We start from the raw sequence: 21379 nt of genomic DNA, 5'->3' as shown, positions 1-21379 counted from the left end.
GGAGGAGGCAGCCAGGGGAGACTGCCTGGAGGAGGGGGCTAGATCTCTACACAGAGGAGTAAAGGAGTAGGGTCTTCCTGGGGTTTCTGCACAACTTGATGGGGTAGGTCTAGAGTCCATCTGGAGAGGAAGCTTCATTCAGCCACAACTGGAAGCAGGCGCTGAGGCAGCTCCTGGGGGCCACAGAGTTTGACCTTGGTCCTGCAGAGAGTAGGGAGACAAAAGGGGCCGTGGAGAAGTGGCAGCTCCTCTGTGAAGGCCATGAGGGGTGGGCTGGCCCTGGCCTGCAAGCGGGGGCTCACAGCTCACGCAGAGACTGTCGATCAGGGAGGGGCAGGGCTGGGGCTTGTGTAATCCAGCTGGCCAGACCTCCAGCTCCTGACTCCTCTTCACCAACCCAGGCACCTGTGGGGCCTCTCGTGGGCCAGGGGCTGGGGCTCTTTCCCAGGGGAAAGCCAGTCTTCCAAAATGCTGAAATGCGAAGCTGCCCCAGAGCAGAGCCCAGGTGCCACCTTCTGTTGCCACTGTCTGCACCCCTTCCTGATGCAGGTCTGACATAAGCCCAGAGGTGGGGCTGGAAGGGAGACATGGACAAACCTGTTCAGTGACATGGTGGGGACAGAGAGGCCCAGAGCCCAGCCCAAGGTCACGCAACATCATCATGGCAGGTGCAGGAGGCCGACGGGCTAGACAGGAGGCATCCTTTTAGGGGGTGAGGGGGCAGCTGGTCTGGTACCCCCGGTTCTCCCAGAGTCTGGTGGGAGCCTTGCTGTTGTGTGTGGTCACCCATGTAGGTGTGTGGGGCTGCACTCACACCCCAGAGACCCCTGACCTCGGCCACCAACAGGGCTCTCCGAGGACAAACTGGGATTTGGTAAACTACGCTGAGAAGGATTCCTTGGGTGTTACTCAGCACGGGTGCTTTTCCCTCCCCCTGATGTTTGCTCACCGTCCCCCCGCCCCCGCCCCACTGAGTCCTGGAGGTTGTCTCCCTCTGGTTCAGGAGCCACACACTTAGGGTGAGGACAGCCACGCCCATGCCCTGTGTCCTAGGTCCAAAACCTCCGTGACCTCGCGGGGAGGGAGCAGACACTGGGTGGGGCTGCAAGGGTGGCCTCTTGATTTGAATCATAGCATCCCGGCCACCTGGGAGAGGAATGGTCTTTAGAAATCATTTGGCCCAGTCTCTCATGGTACAGATGGGGAAACTGAGGCTCAGAGGTAGGAGGGTACACCCCAAAGTGGCCCAGCATGGCACTCCAGGCTTTCAGCTGAGCTCACTGCCACCCTAAACTGCTTCAGATGCATGGCGGGTGTAGATGCCAGCAGGGCCCAAGACCTACAGCGGTGCTCATGACCCAGCCATGGGGCGTGGTGTCTGCAGAAAGGCAGGACCCACCCCTGAGGAGCTGGGGGCGCAGAGTGTGGGGCTGGGGAAGTTCTGGGGTTCTGTGGAGAGCTGAGCAGGGCGCCCTCAGACCTGGCTCTGTTAAGCCTCATTTGTACTTCGCCTCTTGTAATCACTACCTCCTGCCAAGACCTGCTACCATTAGGGCTTCTCCTCCCATCTGTTTACCAAGAGAGCCCAGTGAGGTCTGGAGATTGCAGACCCAGAGGCCAGGGCAGAGAGAATGCTCTGGAGTCAGGCCCCGGTTGGAAAGCTGACAAGATGCAAGGGGGTGAGGAAGGAAAGTGGACTCTGGAAACCAGGGGCCACCCGTGCCCCTCATCAGCCCCTTTGGCTGAGCCACAGCAGTGTGCCCAGTGGCCTGCAGTCCGCGGGAGGCTGCTGGGTCTGTGATACCTAGGGTGAGTTCCAGGGGTTCCGAGGGACTCAGGAGTCAGGGTGGACTTCCTGGAGGAGGGGGAGTTCCAGCTGGTTCCTGAAGAATGAACATGATTGTGAACTGAAAGCATTCTAACCAAAGGGTCCAGCTGGGCCAAAGCCTTGAGGCAGGCACGCTGGGGACAGATTCAGTGGGGCTGGATGGAGAGCCAAGACTGGGCAGTGAAGGAAATAAGGTTGGAGATGCCCCCTAGAGGCCAGATGGTAGAAGGAGGAGGAAGTTTGTACTGTGTTTCTAACGTGCTAAACATCCCTGAGAGGTTCACTGCCCACTTCTGTGCCTGTTTCTGTCAGATCTCCTCGGAGCTTTGGGCACCTGGGAGCCACAGCAGGGCAGCACCTCAGTGGGAGAGCCTGCCTTTGGGGAGGGTGTGAGCAGGTGCCAGGATCCTAGGCTCCCCTGGGAGCTGGTGGGTCTCCCTCAGCCTGGGGGGATGGGGGATTCAGCCCCTGGGGCAGACTCTCCTGCAGGCTAAGGGTCCAACACCCAGGGTGGACTCCAGAGCTGAGAGTTTGGCAGGGGAGGGGGTGGGCTGAGAGATGGGTTTCCCTTCTCCTTCCTGTGACCAACTGCCTCCTTCCTTCTTCTAGAGAAGCTGTGTGGGGCAAGGATGGGAGTAGGTGGCCCTCCCCGAGGCTTTGGGTGCGCTCAGAGCCTGACAGAGAGGAGGTGAGCCTTTGAGCTACGTGTGCTGTACCAGGCTTGTGATTTGCTGCAGGAGCCGTGGGTGCCTGGTGCCCCCACAGGTGCAGCCCCTCCCTGTAGCCCTGGGTTCAGCCCAGGTTGTGTTCGCTGAGCCTCCACTGACCCAAGGTGGCCTCTCTCTCACCTTTCCTATCAGCAGAGCAGCAGCCATGGGCCTGGGAGCTCAACTCCTGGTACCCAGGATTTCATACATCCCCCCAGCAGTTTGCACAGCAGCTGACTCCGGCTCTGTCAGCTTGCGTTCCCACTCGGGAAGCCCAGAATTCTTTTCTGGGATAATACAACAGCCCTTCCACAGCAGGAAGGGCGAGCTGCCCTCATGGCAAAGCTTCTTCCTGAGCCCTGGCTCCTGCACCCTCAAAATAGCAGGTGGGCTTAGCAGGGGCACATTTTCCAGGGAGGAATTAGAGTCAGAGAAGAGATGGCATGGGACTTGGCCAGCATCACGTGGCCAAGGCAAGACTCGCCCGGGATTCCAGGCCCTAGTCAAGCTCCTTTGGGGACAGAGCCACGGTTTCTTTTCAGGGCCACAGGAAGATGCTCCAGGGCTTGGGAAGAGGAGGTGGAGGAAGAGAGCTTCTGGGGGGCGAGGAGCCCAAGAGAGAAGCCCCGAGTCACTGTCTCTCCTCCTCGGCTCCAGCTACTTTAATTGGCGGGTCCACCAGTGGTGCTGACATTTACCTGGTGGGGAGGTGGGCCTCCTCCCTCTTGAATCAAGATGCTAAAAATAACTGGGCCCAGCTTTTCAGGGCCCCTGCCCAGCCAGCGCCTGCTTGCCTGCCTTGGCGACCTTTTTCCTGGGTGCTGGAAGCTAATTGCTTTGTGAGCATTCGGTTCCTTGTGCCAAGGACTTCCTAGGGGTCAGAGCAGGGATAGCATTGCATTCTCAGCTCCTGAGCCTGAAGAGGGGTCTCTGCAAGGCCTAACTATCCCCCAGGTATTGGGGTGATGGGCCCCTGCCCAAACCCTGTTTTCTCCCTGGGTCTAGTACCCTGCCAGACTGGCCACTCTGCCCCTGGATGCTTGAGCCCCTTCCTTGAGCTGCTGGAGTTTCTCCCAGTACCCCTCCTCCTCAGAGTTATCCCGTGCTCACCTTGAGTCCTGTACCACACCCAACACAGATGTCCAAGGTGTGGTCTCCTGCCTTCACACCGCATGTTCATCCTGCAGCCAAGAGGAGCCCAGACTTTGTGGCTGGGCATGTTTAAATCCAGCTCTGCAACCTTAGCGCATTTCTGAGCCTCAGTATTCTCATCTCTGAAATGGGCATCATACCTGACTTTGTAGTGTCATTACAAGAATGAAGTGGGGTAACATGCAGGTGTCAGATCAAGAGAACTGCCTGCCGCCCAGCCAGGAGAAAGCCTGAGCACCTCTGGGGGCTTTCCTTTCTCTTGCTGTGTAAATCAACCCTGGAAACTTCATACATATGGTTGATGTGTGTGGACTGGAAGAGGAAGGTCTTAAAGACCCAGGCTGAGGACTGGGGACTTGATCTCCTCAAAAACAGGGGTTCCTCTGCACGTCCAGAGTGGCCTGCCCCACCTGAGTGTTTGTCCACTTCTTGCCCTCGGTCAGTGTGATCAGAATTGTGTCGGCATTGGCCCACGAGTCCCTGGCTGTGGGGTCAGCCCCATGGAAATGGAAGTGGTTTTCTGGGCTCCATTCTCGCCCACTGTGAGAACCTGGGCTGGTGGCTTAGCCCCTCCACGCCTCAGTGTCCTCATCTGAAAATGGGGATAATAACGGCCCCTCCCAATAAGCATTGTGAGATTAAATTAACATTGTCGGTACGGTGCTTAGAACAGAGCCTGGCATGGGGTGAGCCCTTGGTGTGTGTTCGCTGGTCCTTGTAGTGGTCAGACTAGTCGTAGCCATCCGTGGTGATAACAGTGGCCACCGCCCTTGGTTGAATGATTGTTATCAGATGCTGTGTCAGAGGCTAAGCACTTTACTGACATTATTTAACTTAATCTTCGTGACAGTCCTACACAAGGTACTCCTATGAGCTCTATGTTCCAAATGAAGAAAACCGAGGCCCAGAGAGGTGGTACAGTCTGAAAGTGATAGCGCTGAAAACCAGAATTCAGATTCAGCCCTGCTAGGTGATCAGCCATTCGGCTTTGCACTGAAAATTTCACATCCTAGAAACCTCTCCGTTCCAGGCCCACAGGGACAGTTGACGAGCTAGCCCCATCTAATCCTCCATTCCATTGCTATACCCACTGGCCCCCCTGGACCCCCTCCTCGGCTTTGAGGCTCAGCCCTGTCCTGCCCCTGCTCCCTTCCCACACCTTATAGGTGGTGCCTCTTCTCGCCAGATCATCCTTGCCCATCCGCTGCGGCCTGACTGCAGTCTCGCCATCCAGCTTCCTACCCTCAGCCAGCTGGAGGGGTGTGGGTCGCACCCCGTGGGCTCTCTGTGCCCAGGGCTGTGCCTGCAGTTGGCTGGTGGGTCCTGAGCTGCCCCTTACCAGCCTCAGGCTCCCCGATTTGCACTGAGGGCTTTGGCACCTCTGCTCCCAGCCTTCTAGAGAGGCTTTAGAAACCTCTTCCTTAAGAGAGGGAAGACTGAGTGAGCCCCCGCCCCCAGCCCTGGCCCCAGGCAGCTGAGAGAGATTGCACCGGCCCTTCCGGTGCATTGACGGAGAGCACTGCTGACACAGGAGAAAGGTCAGCAGTGGGACAGAGCGGAGTTGGTGGCGGCCTGCCGGCCAGCAGCGCCCTCCCCCAGATCAGGGCTTCCTGGGGGGAGGGGCCCAGTGCTCCTTGGGGTCCTGGTCAATTCGCATTGACTCAGGCAGCCGCTGGTTCAGCGAAGCTGGGCGTCCAAGCCCCCAGAGGGCTGGGGGAGATGCCCGGGTCACCCTTGGCACCTTCCTCTCCCTCCCCCCACAGTCGATTAGATCCTCCGAGCCATCTCTGAGTTTGTGTCCCCCTCAGCGCCCCCATCCTCTGCTGGCTCTCAGGTCTTACTCTCTTCTTGCCTCTCCATTACTGAGCCCTTCCCAGTCTGCCACTACCCTCCCTGGCTCCCCACTGCCACCAGGAATAAAGTGCAAATTCAGAGGCTGACATTAAGGTCCTTCTTGAGCTCAGTGAGGCTGCTCAGTGAGGCTGCCCAGAGCTTCTGGTCCTTCCCCAAGGACTGAGTCAGCCGTCCCCACCCTCAGATGAAGGCTGAGCCTCTCTTGGCCTGGGAGGGGTGGGGATGGGGGTCTCTTCCCCCCAGACGTGCCTTTCCAGGACCCAGCCCATTGCTTTCCCTACCCAGGACTCCCGCCCTCTGGGAGAGGTTAGAGGAGGTGTGTGAGGTATCCGGGCACCCTGAGTGCCAGGCCAGGTCTGCACCCAGTGCTCCAGCCTCACCCAGCCTGTAGGGCCAAGCAGGGCCTGTAACGAGGACATCAGCCCAGTGCATGGCCCACCCCACACCATTCCTCATACTCCCCCTTGAACTGCTCAGTGCATCTCATGCCCCAGCCTCCCGGTGGGCAGAAGCCATCTTCTCCCCAGCTCACATGGACGACAAGCCCCAGTGAGGGCAGGAGGTACAGTGGTTAGTGCACAGTCTCTGGGGTCTGACCCCAGCTCCATCACTTACTAGCTGTGTGACCTCAGGCAGTCACTTAACTCTTGTGATATGTGGGTAATAATAGTTCCTTCTCCACAAGATGGTGAGATTCATTGAAATGACACATGTTTGTGGGACCCTGGAACATTTTCAGATCAATAAAGCCAGCTTTCGTCATCATCAACACCGGGGTCCCCAACCCCTGGGCTGCAGACTGATAACCAGTCCGCAGCCTGTTAGGAACCGGGCCACACAGCAGGAGGTGAGCGGCAGGCGAGCTTCTAGAGAAGCTTCATCTGCTGTTCCCCATCACTCCCCATCGCTCGCCATCGCTCGCATTACCGCCTGAGCCACCCCACCCCCTCGTCCCTGGAAAAATCGTCTTCCACGAAACCGGTCCCTGGTGCCAATAAAGGTGGGGGACCGCTAATCAACACCATCATCCTCAGGCTGGCAGGTACCGTATCCACGAGATGAGGACCCTCTCCTCCAAATGGGCTCCTCCTGGTTATTTGAATGCACCTTCCACTTCTGCCCCTCACGGTCCCCTTACGCCCTTTTTGCCCTTTTTTTCGCAGCACTTCTCTCCCTCATTTCCTAAAATCCCAGGAAGCCCAGCCCTCCCTGGCCTCGTGTTGTCACCTGCATACTTGCCTTATGCACCCTGTTCGTCGGAGCTGGGCCCAGGATTTATCCTCTGTTTCCCCCACGGCCCCTCACAGGTGCCTCAAGCACAGTAGGTGCCTGATAAAAGTTTGTTCTGTTGAACGGACCTTCATGGAGCCAAAGTCACCTGCAGGAACAACACAGCAGTGACCAGCTAGGCCCCTGGGTGCATCCTCAGGCTGACGAAGGGCACGTCTGAGACCGGGCCTGAACCACCTCCCGCTGGGTCATGGCTTGTGCCCACTCTGGCCTCCTCCACGCGGGGTTTTGGGGGAGGCAGTGGGTGGCATGGGTTTGGGCTGCTGTGTTGGAAGATTTTTCAAAGCTGGTTCCTCTCTGGTCCTTTGGGACGTCCCTGTGTTTTGTTTGCCTGGGTCCTTTCCCCACCCCCACGCTTCTCTGTTAAACTGTGATATTATATTTAAACAAATCAATTCCATTGCAGAGTCCTTCCTGTCCTAATGATGAGTTTGCAGCACAAATGCCATTGATTTCTCACAGCCCTGAAAACCAGTTGATGAATAGCACTGGGCTTGTCTTTGGACAGGCACTTAGAGCAGCTCTGGGCAGCCCCCTTGTTCCCCGCCCACACTGCCCCCCATCACCACCCCACGCCCACCCGACATTTCACAGCTGCTGCAGTGGGGCTGAGGCTGTGTGATGAAGCAGGACCCTCAGCATCCTCCGCCAGGGGTGGAATGTCATCACCAGGGGCCCGGCCCCTCGTGCTGGTGAAACAGTCATAGCGGGGCATTGTATTGATTTTGGCCGAAGGCAGGAGCGCAACTTACAAAGCAGAGAAGCAGTGCGGTGTGATCTTTGTCTTCCCTTACAAGTTCAGAGCATGGTCCTGAGTGACAGCAGATAACAGCTCAGGCAAAGCTCAGGTTTCCAGACCTTGATGGGGCTGCTGGGTTGCTGCTTTTTTAAAGGGGCGGTTCAGAGGTGAGGGAGCTATCCCCACTGGGGAGCGTGAAAATTCCCTTTGTGAAACTCTTCCCAACCTCCAGTGTCAAAGTCAGACCACTGCTCAGGGCTTTGCCCTTCAGATCACTGCCGGGATCACGGCTTGTTTGAGTTTTGTAGTGACGCCAGGGCTTGGGTGGACAGGAATTATTCTTCCCAACTTTGAGCCGGGCGGCCTGAGTCATGGGCAGTCACTGGAGAGGGACGGTCAGCAGCCACACAAGCCCGTGAGTTGGGCTGGGGTAAGGCAGGAGGCAACAGCTGGGACTGGGGCAAACTGGAGTGCCTGCCTCACCTACATCCCTAAAAGTTAACCCCATGCCCGTAGAACTCTCTGGGATGGGGCTGTGAGCTGAACTGGCCACTGCTTCTCCCTGAGTCTAGTTCAGGCCTTTGTTTTAGAGACAAAGATGTGGCCCGGAGTTGGGAATGGCTCTTCAAGGTCACAGCGCAAGGCAGTGGGAGTTCGGGTTTGAACCGCAGATGGGGGGCAAGGCCTCTCAGGCAGTGCTGGCTCCCCTCCCCCCGAGCAGTTAGGGTTGGGGGCAGGGCAGGGGCTCTGTTGTAGGGGAAGACAGGCCCCTCACTCAGGAGACCCAAGAGTGGCCCAGCGTGCCCCCCTTCCCTTGGCCCTCAGAGCTGTCACCCTCCCTCCCTTCCTCCCTGCAGACAAACCTCCTGTCCCTCCTAATCAGGTTAGCCTCCTGCTCCATGCTTGCTCTGCTGAGCTGGACCAGCTGCCTCTAATGGCCTGTCGACCTGGCCCTCCCCCTGGCTCTGGGGTGGGGGAGGGGATGCTCAGGAAAGAACTGTGAGTGGGAAGGGGCTGCCCGACTTCCTCGATTCAGACCTTTCCACAGCTTCTAGGACTAAGTCCAAACCCTTAGCCTGGCATCCAAGACTCATCGAAATGAGGCCCCTGCTTATTTCTCCAGTCTCCACGGCCCTGATGCCCTCTTTGCTACAGTTGCAGAATGCTATTTTTATTTCCCCGCTTTTGCACATGCAGGTCCTTTTGCTACTTCCCAACTTCTCAGGAAACTCCTATGCATCCTGCAAAACCCAACTCTTGTCTCTTCTTCTGGGCTGCCTCCTTTCAAGACTCCTGCCTCTGTCTCCCACTGGATGCTCCACTGATCTGGAACTTAAACCCACTGTGTTTGGGTGCATTATTTCCTAGACCTGCTTCCCCTTGAGCTCCTGGAGGAAAGGGAGAACGTTATAGAGAATATGCCTCAGGGTGCAGCACAGAGAAGTGCTTAGTGAAGAGATAGGGCCAGCAAAGAAGAGAGAAGTGGGGACCGGGGAGGGAAAGAGACAGGAGTGCGCAGAACAGCTGCTCCCAGCCCCTCCACACTGCTGTAGCCTACTTCCTGCCAGGGAGGCCACTCCCGGCGACACATGTGGGGCCTGAAATAGACATGTGGGGGCCATGGTGGTGCACTTTTCACAGCCTAGTGCTAAGCACCATCCCCCCCATTCCCTGGGCACAGAAGCTCTGTCTCCCAGGGCTCTGCCCCTGCAGCCACGACCCCTCCCCCAGCAGTGCCCAGGCCTCGCCCCTCTGTTCCTGCTAACTTTGTTTTATAAATAAACTATATAAATAGGCTCCTCTGATTCCTCGGAGCACGCAGCATTTAAGGACCGGGGCACTGCTGCAAGCATAATTGTACTACCGAATCCATCAGCTGCCTAATTACCATTCATTTTGCATTTATTTCTGCTAATTAAAAAGAGAGAAACTCCTAACAACTTTTACGTAAATACTATATTTGTTCTATGTAAAGATGGGATGCTAATTTGCTGGTGATTAGCTGATTATCTAATTTTATAGCTGTCACACAGGCTGGCCCTGTCTCCCCTTTGCACCCCAGATGCCACTTGAGGCCCCCGATCAGGTGTGGGAGGAAAGGGTCCAGGGAGGTCCACATAGGTGGTTAGAGGGTCTGTCTGAAGCCCAGGGGTCACATGGATCACCACATATCACCAGGGTTCAGGGGGGCTGCAGTCTGACCGATAAAGCTGGGAGGAACCATTGGCTCATCCACTGTTTCTGTACAGATGGAGAAACTGAGGCTCAGAGAGGTCCAGCGTCCCCAAGTCAGACAGTGATAGAGATGGACCCCCGACCCAGGTGTTTGGGCTCCTCCTCCAGTGCTCCCTCTCTGTAGAGCTACTGTCAGGAGGAATTTGCAGGCTCTGTTTGCAGCTGGAGAAATATCTGGACCAAAGGCCAGCCCAAGTGGAAGAAAGAAGTAGTCTGGTCTGAGCCCATGGCCCAAACCAAACCCTCCACATGCCCTTCTGGGAACCTCTGCCTCCTCCCTCTTCCCCATCCAGCCAGGGCTCTGTCCTACAGCCTCCTGACCTCGCTTACCGAGGCTCACTCTCCCAGCCCAGGCCTTGCACGCTGTAGACCACCGGGACCCGTGTGAGGGTCTGAATCTCAGATCTTAACATTATGTGTTTATTTTCATGTGAATTACGAACAAATATTATTAGTACATCAAACCTGTGATTTCACAGACAATATTGCTTTAGATGAGGTTAAATAAAACGAAAGTGATTGGTTCAAAGCAAAGTGATTTAAAGGACAATATGTAAACGATGTAGATGAAACATGATGTGGTTTAAAGTTTCTAATAACTGAAGTCAGGGACACACTCGTGGAGGGTCTGAGAACACAGGTCAGGGACCAAGCGGCGAGGCCGGGGTCAGCAGCAGGAACCCGAGGGCAGGGTTGGCCAGTCTCTGGCCTGTAGGCCACCACTGGCCCATCTCATGGCCAAGCCGACAGTACCTCTGCATCATGCCCTTCTCCCCAGCCCTGCGGTCAGTGGGAATTAGCCCACCACAGAGGACTCCTCTGCCCTAGAGGCAGTTTAAACGAGACTCTCATTTCAGGGAGGCCAGGAAGTCAGACTCTGCTCCCTCTCATACCGCCTGACCAGGTGTGGGTGACTTCTTGGGCTCCCTGGCCGGCCCGCCTCCCCAGGCGTTGGTGGGCGAGACCCAGTCTCACCACTCTCTCTCTGACTACTCCACTCTCTCTTCCTGGACAGTCTGAAAATAGCCAGTTCTAGACGTAAAGGGAGAACGGCTTCCACTAGACCAGGTGTCATCTGGGCTTGGAGGCAGGTCAGGGCCAGGGTCAGCACGGCCCGCTGGAAATCCCCGAGGCCAGGGTTCCGGTCCTGGCTGCCGCTCTCTGGAGCATCAGTCCCCTCCTAGACTGGGAGATCGCTGTGCTTTCCTCCCAGGGTTGCTGAAGGCATTCTGAGAGCCACATGCAGAACCCCTCAGAGGAGCACTCGGTGTAGCTGGTGGTGAGCCCGATTCCTGGCCCGGGCCCCACCCCTCCTCGGCCTCCCACCTGCCGCCACGGTGTCTGTGCGAGGTGAGCCGCTGCCGCCAGAGATCTCCCGCTCATCTGCCCTTTTATCGCCCTGTGCACAATCAGGGGAAGCCTGGAAGGCCACGGGGGCGCGGGCAGATGGAAAACAAAGAGAGAACAAAGGCGCTGCTCTCAGGAGGCCAAAAGGCAGGGGGCCTCCTCCCGCCACTGCCGCCTGGCCAGCTTGTCTCACCAGCGCCGGGCCTCGGCCACCCTAGGCTGCAGGCCACCTGCCCCGCCCCTCCAGAGCCTAGCCCTAACCTCACGCGGGGTCCCCACTTGCTGGGTGACCCTCGGAAAGTCACTCCTCTCCAAGCCACCTTTTTCTTGTCTGTAAATGAGGAAGTGGTGGGACAGCTTGCTGTGTGATCTCCAACAGACCCTGCCCCTCCCACCCCTGCTGGGGTCTCTTTGGGGACAGGCCGACCCATTTCTCAGGCACTCCCCACCCCCTGGCCCTAGAAGGTCAAGTTGGGTGCCCACTTCTGCCCACAGAGAGGACCCCAGTGTGCCCTGGGCCGAGTGAAGCAAGCAGGAGGCCCCTGTTTACAGCCAAGATCTTGGTGCTGGGTGTAAGCATTGGCGTGGAATGAGTGAACGGTTTTATCAGAAGGGGGCTTAGCTGTCGGCCTTTTGGTCGCTGCTGCTGTCGGAGCCTCTGAGGGAGGGGAAACTCCTGGGCCCTCCAGAGCAGTAGCAAAGAGGAGTGGTTGAGGGCTCATAAGAGCCCCAAGGCCAGGTTATCTGGGTTCATATCCTAGCTGTGTGACCTTGGGCTGCTTTCTTAACCTTTCTGTATCTGTGTCCTCATCTGTTAAAATAGGTGTAGTACCTATCTCATAGGTTGTGTTGAGATTAAATGAGTTAACTCGCATAAAGGACTTAGTACCAGGTAAAGGCCCATTAATGTTGGGAATTACTATTATCAGTTTCAGCACTATTATTGTTTAGAGGTGGACTTAATGGGAAGCTCATGCAGCTTCAGCCCCCGGGCTCCGCCCCTGCACTGCCTGGGTGAAGGTGGACGTTTTGCTGGCAGTTGGGGAGGGTTCTAGCTGGGGAGGGGTGGCAGATTGCCGTCAGGAGCATTTCTGTGTAAGCATTTCTGGTAAATTGTTTAAAGGGGCCTGGCTTCCTAAGGCTCTAGGAATTTGTTATTTCTTTTCTCATTCTGAGTATGTATTTGTAGGGAATTCCCTGGCCGTCCAGTGGTTAGGACTCTCACTTTCACTGCCAGGGCCCGGGTTCAATCCCTGGTCGGGGAACTAAGATCCCGCAAGACGCGCGGCGCAGCTAAAAAAAAAAAAAAAAAAGTATTTGTAATTGTATATGTATTTCTAAAGAGGACCCAAAATAGTATAAGCTTCGGGTCCTGCAAACCTGGACCGTCCCCTGCTCATTCCCGTTACCTTGATTATATTTCTGGGGCCTGGCCCTGTGCTGCCCACCTTGTGGCGCCCCAGGAGGATGGATGCGGCCTTGGGGCTGGAGGGACCTAACTTCTTGCCCTGTGGACAGCTGTGTATGCAGCCCAGACTGTGGTCTACACCCCACACTCCAGGTCAAGGGAGCCCCAAGGAGGGCAGGCAGGGAGAATGGGACCCTCTCCTGAAGGAGACCCTGGATGTTCAGTGCACAGGGTCCTGTGCCCAGGGCCCGAGGGCCCCTGCACTGCAGGCTGGAGCCCTATCCCCTGCCTCCTCCCTCCCCCCACGCTGGGCGGGCTGGGTGGGCGGGCGCAAGGGGCGGTTGGGGCCGTGGGAAGCAGGCTGCTGAGTTGGAACAGTCGCCCTGGAGGCTGTCTCCGAGGGGGCTGGCTTTGCGCCAAGCCCCAGGTTTAGTATCAGGTAGGTGGAGACCTGGGATGGCCCCTGCCCTCTGAGAGCTCTTGAGGGAGCTGGAACCACAAGATTTGCACCTGGAGGGGTGAAGAGTGGGCAGGGGGAGGTGGTATTAGACCCTGTCGCATCAGGCATCTCAGAGAGGGGTCGAGAGAGCCCAAAGGTCATGAGGGCTGGACGCCTGGGGAGGGCCTTCTGGAGGATGGGCCCTCGCCTGGGGACACCCCCAGAGGAGTGGGCGCCGTGGGCCCTGGCGCCTCTACCCGCAGCAGGGCCTCCCAGCCCGGGCTCTGACAGGGACATTTATAACTCACAGCTGTGCGGTCCTGGGCCCAACTGACTGTGGTAAACCGATCAGGCTGCAGGAAGTCGAGTCCTGAGGCCACTCCCCACCCCGACCCTACACTCTCCTTCACCTCCTGACACCCACATCCTGTTCTGGGCGGGAGGGGCGGGCAGCTGGGGCATGGGACCGGGGCCCAGCCAGGGGTCCCCGAGCTGGAGAAAATGGAGAAGCTCAGTGAAGCCCCCGAGCTGTGAGGCAGGGCCTCCAGGATCACCAGGGTCTACCCCTCAAGGCACACGTGGGGAGACCCAGGCCCGGAGAGTGCCAGAGGCCACCCAAGAGCCCACGGGAGCTGAGGAGCGAGAGCTCAGGCTGCGGGGCTCCGGGGTGTGCTCTGTGCTTCCACATCTTAACGGGAGAAGGGATTAAGCGTCTAGCCCCTGCTGACCAACGCCAGCCTGGGGGAGCCTGGTGGAAGGGGGCGGAGGTGAACCAGAGGCCTCAGAAGTTGCGGGGGAGAGGAGCAGAGGATGCCTGGACCCTGGGGCTCTGCACAGCTTGTAGCCCTCCGTTGGAATATGAGACCCATCCTGAGACCAAATACCTTGTGCCTTGTGCCCGTCCACCTAGATTCTCACAGCAAAATTCACATTTGGGGAAAGGAATGGTCTCGCCCAGTGCTGGGAAGGACAGTAGGAAGAGCTTCCAGCATACCATGTTTTTGACCCCCTTACCTCCCTTGGCCTTATTTGCTAACCTATTCTTGGACTCCTCTGGCCAACCACCCCTCCCCCACGCCTCTTTCTCCTTCCGTGCAAGGAGAGGGATGATAAACGATAGTGCGTTTGCCAGAGCTTGGCCCACATAACTCTGGTAACCTGTGACACGATTCTAGAATTAGTACCCGAAAGAACATAGAAGTTTGTTTCATTAGTTGTATACTTATTAAGGTATATTAGAAATATATAACTAGCATATCAAACCAATGATTTCACAGATATGTTCCCTTTGGACAAGGCCAGATTCATTAGAGCTAAAAAAAAGTGCATTGAAGTAGAGGCAAGTATTAATTAAGTCATCATATGGACAGGACTCAGCTCGGACCAAGAGTCCTGAAGGGCATAGGAGAAGGCCTGAAGTTTGGGGGACACCGGGGCTCTTTTCTGCTTTAAACTCTGTTCCTGGGCCTCCTCCAGGACCCTGGGCCTCAATTTTAAGCGAACCGTCCAGCCCCACAGGCAGGAGGGGATGAGCGGGGAGTGAGCTGGTTTTCCGAGGAGGAGTACACACATAAAGTGACTCCAAGTGTTGGTCAGAGATCTGGTGAACAATTCATAATGAGGAAAGAATTCAGGCAGGGGTCAAAGAGTGGCTTTGGAAGTGGCTGCCAACCGGCCAGCCGTGTGAGATAATTCCCCGAAGCCAGGCATGGTGCAGAGAGAACACCGAGGGCTTAGAGGCCCGGCTAAAAATACCCCCGACAGCTTCTCCCTGTCACCGTGCCTGGGGCCGCACAGGAAGGCCCTGGCTTTCTACCTTTCTCATCAGGAAGAAAAAGACAACAGCACAAAGCCCCCGAGCCCCAGAAAAAACAAAACTTACATAGATTGCACATTTTTTTTAAGAATGCCACCAGGAGGAGTTGGCTTGCCAGTTGGAGCACCGCAGGGTGGGGAAGACAGCCGGCTCCGATAAATCAGGCATCCCGGGGCGTGCTTAAGTGGCCCAAGAGGCCACCAAGATTAGCCCGCCGGTGGGGACAGAGGTGGGAGGGAGTGGGCTGCCGCCTGCGCCCCTGGCCACTCACACGTGTCCTGTCTCTCTCCCTGCGTACCCAGGACAAGGAGGACGAGGCCCGTTGGCATCAGACCAATGCTGCGAGGGGTGTGAGGATTAGAGCCGCCGTCCATCACTCAGCTGCCAGACCTAGAAAGGTAACACCAGACCCCCGACGCCCTGATGCCCGGGCTGCACTGCCCCCTTCACCTGAAACCTGGCCGGGGGGAGGTGGGGCAACCGGTCATGATGGGGCAGGGCCAGAGCCAAGGGTTATCAGCCTTTTCGCCCAGCCCTTCTTGCCCTGGGCTTCAGGGCTTCTCTGTAATGCCCTGTGTGTGTCCAGCACAAAATGCTTCTGGGCTTCAGTTTGTCCCTCTCTAAGATGGGTCCTCCATTGACTCCAATTCTCGAGGATTCTGTGAATCACTTGGGCCTCCTTGTTATTTGGAGTTAAGCCATCTTTGCAACCTGGCTCAGTTTGAACTCTGGGGGCATAGCCAAGGGTCCTAGCCCTTGGGGGTATAGCATTAAGGCCACAGGGTCTGCAGGGCCAGACAGGGTTTGAGAAGGGAAGATTTTCCAAGGCAGCCCTGGCTGGAGATGTGTCTCACTGGAGCTGTGGCTGCGGTCTCCTTTGTGGTAGGATTTTAAACTCCAGAGTGATCTCCCTGGCAGCTCTGGGCAAGAATTATCATCTACATTTTCAGACCGGGAGACCAAGGCACAGGGAAGTTAATGGGCCTGCGGGGGTTCACACAGCAAGCTCTGGCCACACCGTAGCAGCTCAGCTTTATCCTATTCGCTCTGTCAGCCTCTGTGCTTTTACTACACTACACTGGTCTGGCCAGGGAAGTCTGGCTGTTGAGCCCAATAAACCACCAGTCTTTATTGTGTGCCCATGGTGGGACCCATCCATCCATCCATCCATCCACCCATCATCCATCCACTCATCTATTCATTTGTACATCCTCCCACTCAACCTCCCTCCTGTGCAACCATCCTCCCATCCATCCATCCATCCATCATCCTCCCACCCAGCCATCCTTCCATTCACTCATCCATCCATCCATTTATTCGTTTGTCTATATCTATTTATCTGCCCATTCTTCCAACCGTCCATTTACTCCTTAATTCACACATCAAACACACACTGGCTCTTATACCAGGCCAGCCCTGCACTAAAGGCTGGGTTTTGAAGATGAATCAGATCCACCCCTGCCCTGGAGATGGTGCACTCTGCGATGGAGGTTGATACATGATCTCAGAGCCAGGCTCAATTCCATAAGGTCAGTGCTCAAGGCCCCTGTAGTGTCTGAGACTGCATGAGGAAGGGAGGAGGGGCCACGTGCTGGTAATGCAGGCAGGCATTCAGGGAGTGCTTCCCAGAGGAGGTGGCGTTGTTCATTTATTCATGCCCTAATTGTTTATTGAGAAAGTCTCCCTGCTGGGAACCGCTTGATGTTTTGGAGACACCTCAGGGAATAAAACTGACAAAACTCCCTTTCCTGTGGCGCTTACATTCTCATGAGGAGACATGGACAATGAATGCCTAAAACGTGATATATCGTGTCAGATGATGCCAAGTTTTAAGAAGGGAAATTAGGCACTAAAGAAACAGAGACTACAGGGACTTCCCTGGCTGTCTAATGGTTAGGACTCTGTGCTTTCACTGCGGAGGGCCCAGGTTCAGTCCCTGGTTAGGGAACTAAGATCCTGTAAGCCGCGCGGCACAGCCAAGAAAAAAAAAAAAGAAACAGAGACTACAGGATGAGTAAAGTGTTCTTTGACGAAGGATGGTCAAGGAAGACCTCTGACAAGGTGACATTTGAACAGAGACATGAATGCAAGGAGGGAGTGAACCAGGGTGCACTTGGCACGTTCATGGAAGTAGCAGGGATGCATGTGGCTGGAGGGAAGTGAGAGGTAAGAGGGGAAATCAGATCCTGGGGGACCCGCTCATGTAGTCGGACAAGAGGAGAGCAGAGAGATGGCTGAGAAGCTGTTGTCCACATCCAGGTAGAAGGTGGTGGTGGCTTGGACTAGGGCTGCAGGGAAAGCAGTGGAAAACATCAAAGTCTTGACTGTATTTCAAAGACCTTGCAGACAGGCTTGTGGCTGGATTAGACGTGGAGGATGAGGGAAGGGGGGACAGTCCAGGAAGCCTCTTGGGTTTGGGACAGGAGCCACCGGGAGAACAGAGGTAGCTGTTTTTCTCCGCCGGGGATGATGGCAGGGAGGGCTGAAGGCAGCCAAGGAGCTGTGTTTTAGACACGTTAGGTTTGAGATGCATTTGAGACATCCAAGGGGAAAGGTTGAGAAGGCAATTGGATATATGAGTCTGAGAGGCAGAGAGGGGTCCCGACTAGAGATATAAGTGTGGGAGCTGTTGTGTATAGATGGTGTCACAAGCCACAAGGCTGATGAGGTCATCTTGGGAGTGAGTGCAGAGAGAGTGCTTCAGAAGCCTGCGTCTGAGTCACAGGGCATCCAGCCCTTAGAGGGAGGGAAGATGGGGTGGAGGCAGTAAAGGAGATGGAGAAGGTGCAGCCAGGGAGGGAGGAGGAGAGCTGAGGGAACAGGCTCTTCGTGAACCAGGAAGATTTTGCTGGCAAATCGGGGAAAGGACACTCCAGGTAGAGAGAACAGCATAACAAAGGCTCAGAGGCCTCAATAACAGAGCCATATTTGGAGAGGGGTGGTGGAGAGGGAGGAGGGACCAGAGCAGCTCCCCCCGTACACCTGGCCACACAGAGGCCAGGGCCCATGGGTGTCTGGCAGGGCTGTATAATAAATGACCCCATGTCTGGGGACCTTCCTTGTCACCCTGGTTGGCACTCCCTGGTCTCAGCTGATGTCTGCGCGCTTTGCACTTTCTTTCAAGAAGCTTTGTCTACCTCTCCTGACCTCCCACCGTCCCTCTGGGGCTCTTGGGCCCCTGAGACCTCCCCCTTGCCCAGAGCACTTGTCTGAAAACACAGGGCTCAAGGCAGCAGCTCAGGAGCTGTCAGCAGGGGAAGGGCACCCAACAGCTTCCTATTGAATCTCTAAGCACTACCTGGATCCTTTATCTTAAAAGAAACTGTCGAAACTTCGTGGACTATGAGTGTGTCAGAGCTGCCCGCTCACGCTCAGTTAGAACAGAGGAACTCACTACCTCTAGTGGGCAAACGCGCCCGTGTTTGGGTGGGGAAGGGTCAACCTTTTGTGCGCCCGTGGTGTTTCGCACTCAGTACTCAGCTCTCGGTGGAGAGAATGGCCACGGCTCGGTCAGGGAAGGCTGCAGAGAGCAGCTGCTGCCCGGAGGCTGGGCAAGGGTTCAACCGGGCTGTGAGGCGGGATGGGAGGTGGGGGGAGAGCATGTGGCGGGCCAGCAGGCTGCAGGGGCACAGGCCAGCCCCTCTGCCCCAGCAAACACAGCCCGATGTGCCTGGGATGTGGCAAAGGCCCAGGAGACTTCTCCGTACTGGGTATAGGATGGAGCCAGGCAGGGACTTGGTGACCCCCATAGTCCCTAAGGGAGGTGTGCCTCTGACTCCGGAATGGGGACTGGGGGAGCCATGGGAAGCGCTCTGATGATGCACGGCTCTGTGGCAGGCCGGTGGCAGGAGGCTGTGGGTAATCTAATTAGTGTGCCAGGCGGCCGGGCCAACTAATCCTGTGCCTTTAGACTCACTTTCCTTTAAGCCTGCCCCCACCCAATCTCTCCCTAAATCCTTCCACTGCCTGGGTGACATCTAGCGGGCGTGGACTTATCTCCATTGAACAGATGGGTAAACCAGGGCCCGAGAGGAAGAAGCTTGCATGACGCCACAGCTAATAAGTGGCAGGGTGGAGCTTTGAACCGGGTCCATCTGAACCCCAAGCCCACGCTCAGTGCTGCCTTCTACCATCTCCCAGTCTCTCCTAGAATATCCAGACTTGCATGCACCTTCATATAAACCACCTCTTCAACATCCCCATTTTGTAGATGAGGAAACAGAGGCCCAGAGAATGTAAGACACTTGCCCAGGAGCACACAGCAAGCCAAGGGCAGAACCTATACCAGAATCTGATCTGGCCCACTGTGTCCACCCAGCTCCACCCCACCGTGTGCAGGCCCAGAGATCCCATCCTGGACCCCACCTACTTCCTCTTGGAGCATCCACTGCCTTTCTGTTCTCCTGCAGCCTTTGGCACTCTCTCTGGTTGAAGGCACCAAGTTCCTCATCAGAAGGCTCCATTGTGCTTATTGTTTAAATATAGATTACTAATGAAATGCCTTTTCATTGCCTTCCCAGTGAATAGTTTCCGTGTAAAGTTAATTTGCAGTGTTATGTAAATTCTGTTTAACTTCAATCAAGTTTCTAATTATGTTTTTACCGCAGTAATTCCCATTTGATTTGTCATCTCCTGTTAGGTATTTAACGTTCGGGCGGGCAGGTTTGCTTTCCCTCTGTCTCTTGGTTTTCCAAGGTCCACTCCCTCCCTGACCCCTGTCTGTCTTTCCTCCTTTGCTCCTGCTTCCTTCGTCCCCTGCCCCTTCCCTGTGAATCTTTCCCACCTCCTCTCCTTCCTTCCCTTCTTCTTCTTGCAGCCGTTCCTTCTCCCTTTCCTGTTTCCCTCTGCTCTTTCTGGCTTTGTCTCCCTCTCTCTGCTTCCCCTCCTCCCTCCTGCCCTCTTTCCCCTTGTCACCTCCCCCATCTTCCTTCTCTTTCCATTTCTCCATCACTCCTTCTCTCCTGCTCGGTGCTGGGGGCCTGGCCCTGGTACGGTGGGAACTGGTTAAGAGCATGGGTACTGGATCTGTGTGTAGGTCCTGATCTGCCCCTTATTAACGGTGTGACCTTCAGGTTGCTGATCCCTCATCTGTAAAGTGGGGTGACAACATTACCTACCTTGTAGGGTTGTGAGGATTCAGTAAGATAATATACGAAGAAGGGCTTGGCTTAGCGAGGGGGCCTGGTCGGAATTGGCTTTCATTTGAGAACTCTCGGCCACACCCCTTATTTCTCTGTGGGCTTCCTGAGGTGCCTCTGCAGCGGGTGTCTGTGCCACTGGGGTGATGGAGGTCAGGCCTGAGGCCAGGGCAGGGTGGGAGCCAGCCGCAGACCCCCACAGAGCTGGTGGCTGTCCCCCCGGAGCAAGGTGTCAGCCCTGCCTGTCAAGAGATGTGGCCTCCTTCTCCCTTAGAGGGCTGGTCTCGGGGCTGTGAAGATGAACAGGCCTGCTGTTCTCAGGGAGCATCTGAGGCACAGACCCCCAAAGCTGGAAGAGCCCTCGAGACCCTGGCCCCCAGACCTTTCCCAAATGACAGAGTAAAGGCAGAGCTGCTCCCACCAAGCTGGACTAGACACCCCCTTCCCCCCACGCTTTCTCCCACCCTGGATGCCCCCCAGGCTAGACCATGGACTCTGGCTTCAAAACTGCTGCTCCGGGTACCAGGCCCCGACAGACCTGTCACGAACTCACTTGGAGACTCCTCTCTGAGCCCCGGCTCCCCTGCTTCCCTACATCCAACGCTGGGCTTTGGGATTCTCCCTGCCGTCAGCAGCTGGGCGGCCACAGTTTCCCAGCAGGCATCTGCCCTCTGGGTGGGGAGGGCGGAAGGAAAACACCAGACAAGGCCGAGGGCTGGGCGCTGCCCCTCCTTCTCTCCCCTCCTCCCCCTCTGCTCTATTCCCATCCAGCACGTCCCTGACTCGTCCAGGAAGCAGAAAACAAGTGTTTGGAGAAGGCATTCTTCTGGGTGAAGAAAGGCAGGCCCGGTCCCTTGTCCTTCAGACACAGGGAAACCTGAGCTGGCCCAGTCCCGGCCTGCTGGGCCGCATGATCACCTGACCTGCCGCAAGTGGCTCTGTGTGTGTGTGTGTGTGTGTTTGTGTGTGTGTGTGTGTGTGTCCCTGGTCCAGGAAACCTTAACCAGTCACGTGGCTGCCTTCCCTGTTTGTCTAAGTAAGCAGTTCAGGCCAGCTGCAGCCAGGAGGCTGAGACAGGGAGCCAGGGGAGGGGGCCACACTGGTAGGGGCAGTGGACAGAGGGCAGCCCTGAGCCAGGTCCTGGAGTTCTCGGGCCTCTGGATTTGGCGTGGGGAGGCCTGGCCTGGGGAATGGCCACTGCTTCTGACCCCCTACCCTCCCTGGACCTCCCCTGCCTCCATCTGTCAAGAAAAGATATTGGGCTTGCTGACTACAGAGAACACGCCCAGTCCTGAAACAGGGAGGGCATCCTCTGTCCAGGAGCAGCTCAAAAAGGCCAAAGAGGGACACACGTGGATGCAGCAGCCCCTGTGATGTCCCCTAGAGCGTGTTGCTGAGTCCTGGCCCCTCAGCAGGAGAGCCCAGG

The 21379-nt window shown here is 56.4% G+C and overlaps 1 protein-coding gene across 2 annotated transcripts in view; it reads left to right on the top strand.

The window, feature by feature from the left end:
• The window catches only part of ZMIZ1 (zinc finger MIZ-type containing 1), a 232661-nt gene that overhangs the window by 51627 nt on the left and 159655 nt on the right, over nt 1-21379 (top strand). For both annotated transcript variants that reach the window (XM_061180012.1, XM_061180003.1), the window contains exon 3: nt 15118-15213. The gene's annotated coding sequence lies outside the window, so the exon portion shown is untranslated. The remainder of the gene's footprint in view (nt 1-15117; nt 15214-21379) is intronic.

Source organism: Eubalaena glacialis, chromosome 1 (genome assembly GCF_028564815.1).
Source record: "Eubalaena glacialis isolate mEubGla1 chromosome 1, mEubGla1.1.hap2.+ XY, whole genome shotgun sequence".
Lineage (NCBI taxonomy): Eukaryota > Metazoa > Chordata > Mammalia > Artiodactyla > Balaenidae > Eubalaena > Eubalaena glacialis.
This window is presented reverse-complemented; position numbering and strand designations above follow the sequence as displayed.